We start from the raw sequence: 14,764 nt of genomic DNA, 5'->3' as shown, positions 1-14,764 counted from the left end.
AGTGAATGCCTGAGTGTTTTGATACGCTACCTTTTGTTTTAGAACATTATAGGCATTATATAAATGGTTCAACAGAGCCTAAACCAAACGAACACACTGGGAAACAAACAAATAGTTCGCAAACGTTAGCGTATCTCGCTTCCCTGAACGCAGAGTGTGTTAACCTCGCGCTCGTTGTTTTGTCACCTTCATGTCATCAGAAAATAAAAATATCCTCGGCCGTAATGTGTTTTCTTTTCGGATTAATTATCCCAGCACACTTTTGGCATAATCAGACTTAGGGTGGAGTCTTGAAAGTAGAGAAAAGAAAATACTTGAACAAGTGGAAGAGATACTCATGCCAGTAACATAAGACCCGCTGAGCGTTTAAGTGCGCGGAGTATTATCGAGTCACAAACCCGCATGATTGATTTGCTTTTAGAATTTTTTTGACATGTCATCGTTTGGGAAGGTATGTAGGCAAGACGAAACGAAAGTCAGTGGTCAAACCATTAACATTTAAACTTTAATGGATTAATTCGTTCCTGAAAGGTGCACAAAGAGAAAGCTGTTTGAAAAGATACGAAATATGGTGAGTAGATATTGCGATAGGAAATATGCTGTTTGTAGGATGTCATAAGTCGGGTTAACTGAGTATACAAGGTAACACAGACGTCGTTAAGGTGTGTTTTCCGGTCTGGCTTAGATTAACAATTTATTTAGTATATATATAAGGGATGAATTACGATGAATTATAAGACCTACAGCATTTTAACCGTTTCCAATCCATCTCTAATATCTGCTATTACAGAACATCTTAGCGATATAGTGACGTCACACATAATGTAATTACTTTCGTACTGAAGTGATATAATGCACCTGGCAAAAATGACATTGTTCTGCATGTTTGAAGCTGCATATAGATTTTGTAGTTTACGCCCACTCGTTGTAATTAAGTTATTGTCGGATGTGAATAATAATAATTATCAATGTCATTTTTAAAAAAAATCTATTTGAATACTCTAGATTTAAATTTTATTTTTAAAACTGTTTTACCGTAATCTCTGTCTCTCACTCTTTTACTCTCTCTCTCTCTCTCTCTCTCTCTCTCTCTCTCTCTCTCTCTCTCTCTCTCTTGCTATCTCGTTCTCTCTCTCTCTCTCTCTCTCTCTCTCTCTCTCTCTCTCTCTCTTGCTATCTCGTTCTCTCTCTCTCTCTCTCTCTCTCTCTCTCTCTCTCTCTCTCTCTCTCTCTCTCTCTCTCTCTCTCTCGCTTGCTCACTATCTTTCTCGGATGCTCGCTCATATCTCTCTCTCTCTCTCTCTCTCTCTCTCTCTCTCTCTCTCTCTCTCTCTCTCTCTCGCTTGCTCACGGTCTATCTCACTCTCTCGCCTGCTCGCTCATTTCTCTTTCTCTCTCTCTCTCTCGCTCTCTCTCTCTCTCTCTCTCTCTCTCTCTCTCTCTCTCTCTCTCTCTCTCTCTCTCTCTCGCTTGCTCACTGTCTATCTCACTCTCTCGCCTGCTCGCTCATTTCTCTCTCTCTCTCTCTCTCTCTCTCTCTCTCTCTCTCTCTCTCTCTCTCTCTCTCTCTCTCTCTCTCTCTCTCTCTCTCTCTCTCTCGGTCGCTCTTTCTCTTGCGGGTATATATTTTTGTTACTTTGTTTTGTTTTGTTTTTTGAGGGGTGGGGGTGGGGGGTGAAGGAGGGTTTTTTGGTGGTGTTGATGCTGTTCGTTTGGATATTGGTTTTATGGGGGGGGGGTGCGGGGTCGTGTTTTATTTTGTTTTGTTTTAGCTTACTCGTCATTTATTCGTTAATTTCATTTCTTTTACAGATGAAGATGCTACTTGTAACCGTAGTCGCCGTTCTGGCGATGCTGTGTACGTCAACTCCAGTGTACGGTAAGAGTTTGTTTATTGGGCTGTCAGATATGGTAATAGGCCAGTGTACGTTAAGAGTTTGTGTGTTGGGCTGTCAGATAGGGTAATAGGCCAGTGTACGTTAAGAGTTTGTGTGTTGGGCGGTCAGATAGGGTAATAGGCCAGTGTACGTTAAGAGTTTGTTTGTTGGGCTGTCAGATAGGGTAATAGGCCAGTGTACGTTAAGAGCTTGTGTGTTGGGCGGTCAGATAGGGTAATAGGCCAGTGTACGTTAAGAGTTTGTTTGTTGGGCTGTCAGATAGGGTAATAGGCCAGTGTACGTTAAGAGTTTGATTGTTGGGCTGTCAGATAAGGTAATAGGCCAGTGTATGTTATGAGTTTGTTTGTTGGGCTGTCAAATAAGGTAATAGGCCTGTGTACGTTAAGTGTTTGTTTGTTGGGCTGTCAGATAGGGTAATAGGCCAGTGTACGTTAAGAGTTTGTTAGGCTGTCAGATAAGGTAATAGGCCTGTGTACGGTAAGAGTTTGTTTTTAGGCTGTCAGATATGGTAATAAGCCAGTGTACTGTAAGAGTTTGTGTGTTAGGTTGTTATACTCCAGTGTACGGTAAGAGTTTGTTAGTTAGGCTACCAGATATATTAATAAACCAGTGTACGATAAGAGTTTGTTTGTTTGGCTGTCAGACAGACCGACGCCATATAAATGTGTTGAGTGCGTTGTGAAATAAACCATTTCCTTCTTTCCAGATAGAGTAATAGGCCAGTGTAGGGTAAGAATTTGTTTGTTTGGCTGTCAGATAGGGTAATAGGCCAGGGTACGGTGAGAGTTTGTTTGTTTGGCTGTCAGATAGGGTAATAGGCCAGTGTAGGGTAAGAATTTGTTTGTTGGGCTGTCAGATAGAGTAATAGGCCAGTGTAGGGTAAGAATTTGTTTGTTTGGCTGTCAGATAGGGTAATAGGCCAGGGTACGGTGAGAGTTTGTTTGTTTGGCTGTCAGATAGGGTAATAGGCCAGTGTAGGGTAAGAATTTGTTTGTTGGGCTGTCAGATAGGGTAATAGGCCAGTGTAGGGTAAGAATTTGTTTGTTTGGCTGTCAGATAGAGTAATAGGCCAGTGTACGTTAAGAGTTTGTTTGTTGGGCTGTCAGATAAGGTAATAGGCCAGTGTACGTTAAGAGTTTGTTTGTTGGGCTGTCAGATAAGGTAATAGGCCAGTGTACGTTAAGAGTTTGTTTGTTGGGCTGTCAGATAAGGTAATAGGCCAGTGTAGGGTAAGAATTTGTTTGTTTGGCTGTCAGATAGGGTAATAGGCCAGGGTACGGTGAGAGTTTGTTTGTTAGGTTGTTATACTCCAGTGTACGGTAAGAGTTTGTTAGTTAGGCTACCAGATATATTAATAAACCAGTGTACAATAAGAGTTTGTTTGTTTGGCTGTCAGACAGACCGACGCCATATAAATGTGTTGAGTGCGTCGTGAAATACACCATTTCCTTCTTTCCAGATAGAGTAATAGGCCAGTGTAGGGTAAGAATTTGTTTGTTTGGCTGTCAGATAGAGTAATAGGCCAGTGTAGGGTAAGAATTTGTTTGTTTGGCTGTCAGATAGAGTAATAGGCCAGTGTAGGGTAAGAATTTGTTTGTTTGGCTGTCAGATAGAGTAATAGGCCAGTGTACGGTGAGAGTTTGTTTGTTTGGCTGTCAGCTAGAGTAATAGGCCAGTGTAGGGTAAGAATTTGTTTGTTTGGCTGTCAGATAGAGTAATAGGCCAGTGTAGGGTAAGAATTTGTTTGTTTGGCTGTCAGATAGAGTAATAGGCCAGTGTAGGGTAAGAATTTGTTTGTTTGGCTGTCAGATAGGGTAATAGGCCAGGGTACGGTGAGAGTTTGTTTATTAGGCTGTCAGACTCCAGTGTACGGTCAGAGTTTGTTTGTTAGGCTGTCAGACTCCAGTGTATGGTCAAAGTTTGTTTGTTAGGCTGCCAGATAGAGTAATAGACCACTGTAAGTAAGAGTTTGTTTGTTAGGCTGCCAGACTCCAGTGTACGGTAAAAGTTTGTTTGTCAGTGTACGGTAAGAGATTGTTAGGCTGTCGGATAAGGTAATGGACCAGTGTATGGTATGAGTTTGTTAGGCTGCCAGCCTCCAGTGTACGGTAAGAGTTTGTTTGTTAGGCTTCTATACTCCAGTGTACGGAAAGAGTTTGTTTGTCAGTGTACGATAAGAGTGTGTTAGGCTGTCAGATAGATTAGTAGGCCAGTCAGTGTACGGCAATAGTTTGTTTGTTAGGCTGTCACATTGAGTACTATCTGGAACACGGAAGATACATTTTTACTTCTTTGGGTTGCTGTTGTATTTCTTTTATTATTTATTAATTAATTCACTCATTTACTACTACTACTACTACTACTACTACTACTACTACTACTACTACTACTACTATTATTATTATTATTGACAAAATTATCATTGTTATATCATCAAACAAAATACTATTTTGGTAAAGAAAACAAAATTCTTCTTTAAAATTGAATAACTATAGTCATACACTGTAAATAACTTATAAAAAATCTGAGGGGTTTAGTTGATTTTTATGTGTATGTTAAAAAAAAACCCACCAAAAACAAAAAACACACACACCATTCATTCAGTATTTTAGATAAAATTAGCTTTAAAAAATTGGGATCTAAATTTCTGAACCCGACAATAATAATTATTTATCTTATACGACCTTCTGTGATGTATTGTAATTGTGAAATTTTTTCTTGTAGCATTATGTACTGGATAAACGATATGACATATAGTGAAATATTTATCAATTTGTGTCACATTAACTTTCCTCCGTTATCTTGGTCAGATAACCGTTCATTGCCGCCTACATAGAAGTGCATTGATTATCTTAACGGAAGTGTGGGGGTGTTTGGTTTGTGTTACTTTAATACAGCCGCATGTGCAGAGGGTGGGTTTCGTGGATCGAACCTTCCTCTCTCGTTCCAAGAGATCCCCCCCCCCCCACCCCCACCCCGCCCATCTCTGCGCAGTTTCCTGCACACGCACCCTGATTTAGTAAACGTGTTTAATGTTTAATACGCCATGGAGTTTCCAATATACTATATTATCTTCCTAAGATAATTGATATTCTGTTTGTAAATAAAACGACTTGACATTCGACAAAGCATCTGTCGTCATTGAAAATCTTACCATTCTGTTTTGTAGATCGTTATATCTTTCTATGAGACGGCGGGTCTCACTACATACAGGTTTATGTATAAAAGTTCGTAAATTATGTTACCACATCATTTATTAGATAGCCATACCATATGAACTCGGACCCTTTGAGATCAATCCATTACACAGCGACTAACAACCATTCTTTTGCATTACATTTTAACTTCAATTTCATGTTTTTATGCACATGGAAATTAATGAAGCACCGCCTAGTTTTGATCATGTGACTTATATTTCACAAATAACCATTTGGTGGATGCAAAACACTGAAATTAATGTCATGTGTATACAGGGGATATTGAGAAAGATTGACAGCAAGGGACACTGTCGTTATATATCAAAATTGTATGTACTCGACAGAATCCGTAAATATGCGTGACAATGCACGGTCATTGTTGTTTTGGAAGGAAGGAATGTTTTATTTTAAGCATGCAGCACACGCTGCGACAAGTGGAGATTTTTGTCGCCGGAGACAGACATTTCCGCTTGTCTCAAAACCCCGCACACTAGGAGACCAGTGCGCACACTTGGCGACAACAGGAGATTTTTATCGCCGACTATCGCACATTTAACCCTTATATTTAACCCTTCCTTTTCCTTGCTGAGGTCTAATAGTGATCTTTTCCCTACATACATTGTTGTCGAAAGGCCATTTTAGGCGCAATTCTGATACCAATGCAGTTGCTAGCAAGTGATGGTGCCGTTCTTGGCTACTTACTCTTGAGTCTACCTCTGTGCCTACTTGAATGAAATACCCAAGGCATCAGCAATCTCCTTCCTGTGAACACTCTTGCTGTCCCTGTTCATGTACTCTGGACACTCGATATTGAACAAGGACGGTCGTTCCGCCCACAATTCAACAATGATATCCTCATTATCGTGTGTCCAACTAAATGCTTCCATGGGGGCTGCCATTTTGAAGTCATGTGCCACGACAGCCAGTGTTGATTGGTCAATCGAAGAAACTAGTCTCGCGTCTCCGTCGCAAAACCACGCACACGCTGCGACAAGTGGAGACGAGTGGAGACAAGTGGAAACAAATATCAAACATGTTTGATTTTTGGAACCAGTCTCATGCGACTGTTTCCACTTGTCGCCGTAACCTAGCACACGTCGAGACTTGTTGAGATTTTTGTTTCAAGTCCCTAGCACACGCTGAGATGAGTGGAGATTTCTGTCTCCTGCGATAAAAATCTCCACTTGTCGCAGCGTGTGCTGCATGCTTAACGACGCACTCAACATATTTTATTTTACGGTTATATGGCGTTGGGCATATGGTTAAGGACCACACATATATTATTGAGAGAGGAAACCCGCTGTCGCCACTTCATGGGCTACTTTTTTTATTATCAGCAAGCGATCTTTTATATGCACCATCCCACAGACAGGATAGTACATACTACGGCCTTTGTTACACCAGTTGTGGAGCACTGGCTGGAACGAGAAATAACCCAATGGGCCCACCAAAGGGAATCGATCCTAGATCGATAACGCATCAGGCGAGCACTGTATCACTGACCTGCATCCCACCCTTGTTGTTTTGGTTGTTTTAAAATGTTTTAATTTTTTTACACATCAAATAAATGGGGGTTTTCTAACTTACAATTGTGTTTAACGGTATGTTGGATACGTTTTAATGCTCATCCTGATACTATTAATAATTGTACGTTATTTTCTTACATAAAATATAAAATGTTCTACCATTTCGTATCATCTAGATTAGGGTCTCCACGAGTACTCGAGTACTCGGGCACGGGTCGAGTCTAGCAAAGACTGAGTCCATTCACAGGACTCGAGTACCCGTACAAGGTGGAATCAATTATAATACACTGGACAATGTAGGACAATAATGTCAGGCTTAGATAATCAACGATATAAGTGACACAATAATTATAAGATCATGCGCTAGTTTCTTTTTTTAAACTGGCCGTCCATCATAACACTAAATATATCAATCGGTTTCTAAATGCAATACAATGACATGATTTGGCATCCATGTTCAGCCCTAGAATTAAAATCCATAATTCTATTTAACTTTATTCTTTAATCTCATCATCATCTAGTGTAAATGTCGAGTACTCGGGTCCGGGTCGAGTTTGACCCTCGAGTACTCGAGTCCCATATTTTGGACTCGTGGAGGCCCTAATCTAGATATTCCTTTGTGATTTTTGTTTTAATGGCACTCGCCAAAGCAGACTGCGAACGTGTCTTACTTGATTGTAATTAAATGTAGATTTAGACATTCAGATGTCACTTCAAAGAACTGGCAAACTGATACGGATAACGGGAGTTGGGGGAAATTACGTCAAGCGTTTTGCTGTTAATATCCAGCACAAAGTGTGTGTGTGCCGCGGGCAAAGTTGTACATGGTACGATGTACAAGCCATCTGTTGATTACTGACTCCACCTATTTATATATAACTCGCGGAAAAAAGTCCCTGTGCATCAAATAAATGAATACAGAATTGCATTTACTTGAATTTGGTCATGGACATTTCACAAAATGATTCGGTAACTATTTGTTTCGACATTCCAGAGTTGTTCTGTCAACTGCACGTGCTATTCATGTTTTATGCGCATAGCTAGCCTTATTCGCATTTTGGGTCACGTGTTCCTGTTTAACGTCATTATCCTTATCATTGGACAACAAAACGATTGTATGGCTTCTACTTACTCAGAAAATCACTTTGGTTGGTATCTGATAGTCGTCAACATGGTGTCACACCTCTCAGAAAATGAACGTCTTCGAGCGATTGATATGCTTGAAATTGGAATGCCACAACACACTGTTGCTAGACGCCGTGGTGTTCATTAGTGTTCATCTGAACTCCATACACTGTATGTGGATATATTATCAACTGTTAGGAGTACTACAGATCTTCTGTATTTAGGGACCCTACGTGTAACGTCACGTTTGCAAAATGCCTATATCAGGCTAGTACACCTACGGAATCATTTGGAAACGTCAAGTCTGACATCCTGAAACTGTACGCAACCGATTATGTAATCACAAAATAGCAATACGTCATCATATTACAACGTCATCGACGTCGCACCAAGCATGGTGTAGACTAAGGTTTAGAAGACAGGACTGGTCGATCATATTTTTAACAGATAAATAATGCAAGATTCGCAAACAAAAGGTTTCGATTTATTTAAAAATATAAGTATTTCTGATAATATTTTAATGATGCACAGGAACTTTTTTCGTGAGTATATATATTAAGGATTTAGATTTTTTTTTTTCCCCTTCTGCATTGCTATGTGTAATCTGTCAGAAACAAATGCAGTTGTGGTTTTGAGTTGTTCTCTGATTGGGCGGGACGTGCTCGCATTTTTCGTATTTAAGCCCCGAGCTTAAATACGGGAAATACAATCTTGGATGAGATAAAGTTTCATCAGAAATTAGGCCTAGAGCTTAAATTAAGAAGTTGAAAAAAAATACTATGATATTAAAAAAAAGCTGCAAGTTAGGATACCAACGAAATACATAATAATTATCGTTCCATGAAAACCGTAGCCACATGCAATCATGTTTCAATATCAGTGGACGGGGAATTTATTAATTCGACTTTTAACAGAGAACGGGCACAGCATACGCATTCTAGCCACCTCATTTTCATAACTGAGGAAAGTAAAGAGGGGGCTGCTTCCGACGCCTATCAATGTAGCTGTTCGTGTAACGATATTTTAATGGATTCATGATGTTTACTTGATATATAATTTGTGCTTAAATTAAATAAGGATTCTTGGCGAAGCGAGTGCTAGAAAATTACAATGTTCATATTATTTAATTACGTAAACATTATTTACAGGACCGTACCCTATTCAAAATTCTAGTGGGGGGCGGGGGTGGCACTACTTTTTATAAACAATTGAAACTCTATACAAATTAAACCGTGAGATGTGTATGCTATTTTCTGGAGTTAAAAAAACAAAACAAAAACAGTGTGATTCTCATGGGGGCAACTGCCCCCCCCCCTCCCGCCCACCCCCCCCCCCTCCGGAGTGTACGGCCCTGATATACAATATCGATTAATTTGAAGATGTTTTCTTTTTATTATTATAATTTTATTATATGTTTTTAAATCACTGTCAAAGATAACGAAATATGACATTTGCAAATATGATAATTCATCTTTAACTCTAGTACATTTAAAGTTTCTCCTATCTTTAATAGTAAATAGATACCTTTTTTTTGTATCCTAGAGGAGATTCCTGGTGGAAAGTGTTAACCGAGTGTAAGCCCATGGGCGTCATTTCACGGGCGTTAAGTTCGGGAAATCGCGGCAGCCCGGTGGTAAAGCGCTCGCTTGATTCGCGGCGTTTCCGAGATCGATCCCAGACTGTGAGTCCACTGGGCTATTTTCTGGCGACAGCGGGTTTCCTCTCTCAATATCTGTGCGGTCCTTAACCATATGTCTGACGCATATAACCGTAAATAAAATGTGTTGAGTGCGTCGTTAAATAAAACATTCCTTCCTTCCACTGGGCTATTTTCCGTTATACCAGTGCACCACGACTGGTACAACAAAGGCCGTGGTATGTGCTATCTTTTCTGTGGGATGGTGTATATAAACACCCAGCAACCGATGTGAATCTGTGCTGGGGTGTCCTTAAGTATTTGTTCATTCATTCATTATTTTTTTTTTCATTCATGGTGCATATAAAAGATCCCTTGCTGCTAAAGGAAAAATGTAGCGGGTTTCCTCTCTAAGATTATATGTCAAAATTAGCCGATGATTAATAAATCAATATGCCCTGGTGGTGTCGTTAAACAAAACAAACTAACTAACTGTTCTGTGATGGTTAATCTGTGGTTAACATAATGGGCCCAGATACGTTTGCTGGAATTTATACAGAGGGGTCTTGACTGTGGCGATTTTACAAGAGATCGAGTCATATCCCCACCCCACCCCATATATATATATATATGATTCTAATAGCGGTTGTATGGTGTGTGTGGTGTCTTCTTTTTCCAGGGTCGGTGGTCACATAGGCCTAGAGCTATTTCTCGCTCCAGCCAGTGCACCACGACTGGTATATCAAAGACCGTGCTGTGTGTTATCCTGTCTGTGGGATGGTGCATACAACAAATCCCTTGCTGCTTATCGAAAAGAGTAGCCCATGAAGTGGCGACAACGGGTGTCCTCTTTCAATATCTGTGTGGTCGTTAACCATATGTCCGACGCCATATAACCGTAAATAAAATGTGTTGAGCGTGTCGTTAAATAAAACATTTCCATCTTCTTCTTCTTTTTCCAGGTGGCTCGCACAGAAAGGTATGTTATTACACAAACTGGGCTCAGTACAGACCAGGAATGGGCAAGTTCACCCCCGAGAACATCAAACCTGGACTGTGTACTCATTTAATGTACGCTTTTGCAACACTAGTGGTGAACTCTACAACTGGAACAAGTGAGTTTTCGTCATGTACATATATATATAAATAAAAACTAACGAAAGATTCAATATCTTCAAGTTGTAATTAATTTTGTTTTAATAATAGTATTGATATATGCTTGTCTTTGAGTATGTGTGGGTGGGGTTTATGCGTGCGTGCGTGCGTTCATGTATGTGTTTGTGCGTGCGTGCGTGTGTGTGTGTGTGTGTGTGCGTTCGTATGTGTGTTTGTGCATTCGTATTTGTGTGTGGGTGTGTCTGAGCGTATGGTTTTATGATTCCTAGTTTGTATGTTTGCGTAAATAAATGTACGTATACGTATGATAAGAATAAATTAATTACTTAATGATATGTGCGTGAAATCGACTTTGTATGTGCACTGCGAGCCCGCATACCTATTTAAATATCATCTGTTTACTTATATGACTATATTGTAAACACGTTATAAAACAGTAACCTCGTTATCTACTTGTGGTTTTCTTCACATTGCAGTACAAATAAAAGCTTTTGAGTGGAATGATGAATCCACGCCATGGTCTAAAGGGATGTAAGTAAAAAAAAATAACCTTCTGCGACGTAGAGTATACCAATACAAAATATATATTTTGTATGTATGTAGTAAAGTTTGTTTAATTTGATTGATTAATTAATCACTGGCTATTGAATAATTTATATGCACTTTCCTGCAGACAGAACAACACATACCCAATAAGGTAGAAAAAAACAATGGGTCCGCTGAGTGGGTTCGATCCTAAGATTCAGGCACCTCGGGTGACCATTCTACCAACTGAGATAAGATTCCACGTCCAAAACGTTATTAAAACTATAATAATCTAAACTAGTTTTATACATTGTTCATGATTTAATGTCTGTCTACCTGTATTGTATTCTGAAGATATATATTTTTTATTAGCACTCATCATGATCTAACGTCCATTTACTTGTATTATATTCTATTTGAAGATAAGGTTTTATAAGCATGGGGCCTTGATCTAGCGTCCATCTATCGGTATTATATTGACATTGATCCGGATCTTAACGGTTATCCACCTGTATTATATCATTCTAATTGGAGGTAAACTTTCATAAGAATGTTTCCTGATCTAACGACCATCTACCTGTATTGTACCTCCAGTTAGAAATATATATATATATATATATATATATATATATATATATATGTATGTATATATAAAGGTAACAATTTATTAGCATGGGCCCTGATTTAAATACTTTTGAAGGTAAAGTTTCAGAAGCTACTGTCAATCTGTCTATACTGCACAACCGTATTTTCTTTGAAGGTACCAACGATTTGAAGACGTCAAGTCGAGAGACCCCGGGGTGAAAACCCTCCTGGCAGTGGGGGGTTGGAACCTGGGCTCCCAGCTCTTCCACCAGCTAGTGAGAAGCTCCAGCTCCAGGAAAGATTTCGCGCAGACGACCATCAAGTTTCTGCGAACGAGAGGATTCGATGGAGTCGACATCGACTGGGAATACCCGGCCAACAGAGGCAGTCCTCCCGAGGATAAGCACAACTTCAGCGAACTGTTACAGGTATATCATTTAAAGGGGGCGGGACGTAGCCCAGTGGTAAATCGATCGCTTTATGCGCGGTAAGTGTAGGATCGATCCCCGTTGGTGGGCCCATTGTGTTATTTCTCGTTCCAGCCAGTGTACCAGGACTGGTATATCAAAGACCGTGGTCTGTGCTATCCTGTATGTGAGATGGTGCATATAAAAGATCCCTTGTTACTATTGGGAAAAAAATGTAGCGTGTTTCCTCTCTATGACTATATGTAAAAATTACCAAATGTTTGACATCCACTAGCCGATGATTAATATATCAATGTGCTCTAGTGGTGTCGTTAAACAAAACAAACTTTAACGTTTGTTACAGGTATAATTTAAAGGAACTTTCCTTAGTTCCAGATGCGTGTGCAGGAGTTTTAGCTGGTGGGTTGTCTAAACAGTGGCAACTGAAGTTTATAATGGGGTTATTTGTTTGTTATGTTTAACGACACCACTAGAGCACAGTGATTAATTAATCATCGCCTATTGGATGTTAAACATTTGGTAACTGTGGCACACAGTAATAAGAGGAAACCCGCTACATTTTTTCTAATGCATCATGGGATCTTTTATATGCACTTTGCCATAGACAGGATAGCACATACCACAGCCTTTGACATATCAGTCGTGGTGCACTGGCTGGAACGAGAAATAGCCCAATGGGCCCACCGACGGGAATCGATCCCAAACCGACCGCGCATCAAGCGAGAGCTTTATCATAGGCTACGTCCCGCCCACTTATAGTGGAGTTAAGTCATGCTCTTCTGGGGAAATAGTTTGGAAAAAAAGAAAATTTAGTTGAGCAGACGGGGTCCGACCCTAGACACGTTACTGAGTTTACAGCCATTGTAAGATGTTTCCCACTAATAGAGAATTGTTTGGTAACTGCAATTACATATTAAATCCATTATTGTTTCGAATACCAGTATCTGTATATCCAATATGTTTGTGGTCGTGTACTAATGTGTTGCAGTGATATGTTATTCCCATTTTACTTGTGATATATTTTGCCGTACGCTCAAATTTTTTTAGTGGAAAATCCGGTTTGGGCTACAACAAACATTAAGACGACAACAAACACCTTGTTTATAAGAAAATGTAGTATCTGTTAGTATCTAAACGTTTTACCAGTTCAACAAACTTAACAGAAGACATTCTACCCGATAGTGTAGTAGAAACCTATAAAATATGCATTGTCTTAGATGAAAGTGCCCTATTTCGGGTTTTTTGGTAAACATATATTTGTAATAAATAACTACAAATTAAACTACAACGTATACCACACATGTATGATTTTTGCATAATTAATTCTAAAATATCGATATTGCAATATATAACCGGCTTCGGTGGGGTCGTGGTTAAGCCATCGGACATAAGGCTGGTAGGTACAGGGTTTGCAGCCCGGTACTGGCTCCCACCCAGAGCGAGTTTTAACGACTCAGTGGGTAGGTATAAGACCACTACACCCTCATCTCTCTCATTAACCACTAACTACCAACAACTAACCCACTGTCCTGGACAGACAATTCAGATAGCTGAGGTATGTGTGCCCAGGACAGCGTGCTTGAACCGTAATTGGATATAAGCACGAAAATAGATTGAAATAAAATACATATTGCAGTATATGGTCATTAAATGTGTATTACTTGCTGGATTAAAGGTGAAGGGAGGAAGGAAATGTTTTATATAACGACGCACTAGACACATTTTATTTACAATTATATGGCGTCAGACATATGGTTAATGACCACACAGATATTGAGAGACGAAACCCGCTGTCGCCACTTCATGGACTACTCTTTTAGATTAGCAGCAAAGGATTTTTTTTTTATGTAAAGTAGACTATACCACACATAAACTTTGTATAATTAACTTGAGAATACATAACCCTTAATATGCAACCACAAGGCCTAAACGTGGAGTTCCTTCAGAATTCTGGGTGAAATGTAATGTAAGCCAAAAATTACATATCCATTTAAACTCCAAAACAAATTACGTATATATGCCATATGTATTGGTCTTACACTACAAAAGCATGAGTTTTGTTCTTAGGCGTTGCGGGATGCTATTGAAATGGAGGCCATGACATCCGGAAAGCCTCAAACTATTGCTAACAGCGGCGGTGGCAGCCGGCAAGAAAACCATAGACACAGCTTATGAAATTCCTACAATTTGTAGGTAAGGACAAATAGGTTTTTCATTTTCCTCATTTCTATCTTAGCGGTTTAGTACGCAAGCTTGATTTATTTATACTGTATAGATGTTTGAAAACAGGAAGAGGTATATTTATCCACAAAGCTCGTGATAAATAAACTTTATTTCACTACAGACATAAATTAGATGACGAATACTCAGTTGGTTATTCTGTTTATTACCTCAGCTATGTTTGTCATTAAAAGCTTGTTATTTTTATATCCATACATGTATTTGTATGTAGAAACGATGTAAACCACTTTATACATTGTAAACCACTTTACACTCGGTGTAAACCATTTTATGTCCCTCATGAAATATTTTTTTAATTTGTTACTCACTAAAGCTCGTGGTAAGTGGAAATTATTTCACACGAGACATACATTTTATAACAACTAGCAGCTGGCCAGGTCAGATCAGAGGGTTTTACGTGCACATTCAGAGCAAGCTGTTGTAGCGCACGCCTGTCATGGGCGCAGGTGTCGACTTCTGCCGGCTCCTCCGTCCAGGCAGTAACTAG

General features: G+C 39.5%; 1 pseudogene; it reads left to right on the top strand.

Annotated features, from left to right (window-relative positions):
• The first annotated feature begins 249 nt into the window (after positions 1–249).
• Positions 250–14,764, top strand: part of LOC121379578 — a 20,924-nt pseudogene continuing 6,409 nt past the window's right edge.

This window comes from Gigantopelta aegis, chromosome 8 (assembly GCF_016097555.1).
Source record: "Gigantopelta aegis isolate Gae_Host chromosome 8, Gae_host_genome, whole genome shotgun sequence".
Classification (NCBI taxonomy): domain Eukaryota; kingdom Metazoa; phylum Mollusca; class Gastropoda; order Neomphalida; family Peltospiridae; genus Gigantopelta; species Gigantopelta aegis.
This window is presented reverse-complemented; position numbering and strand designations above follow the sequence as displayed.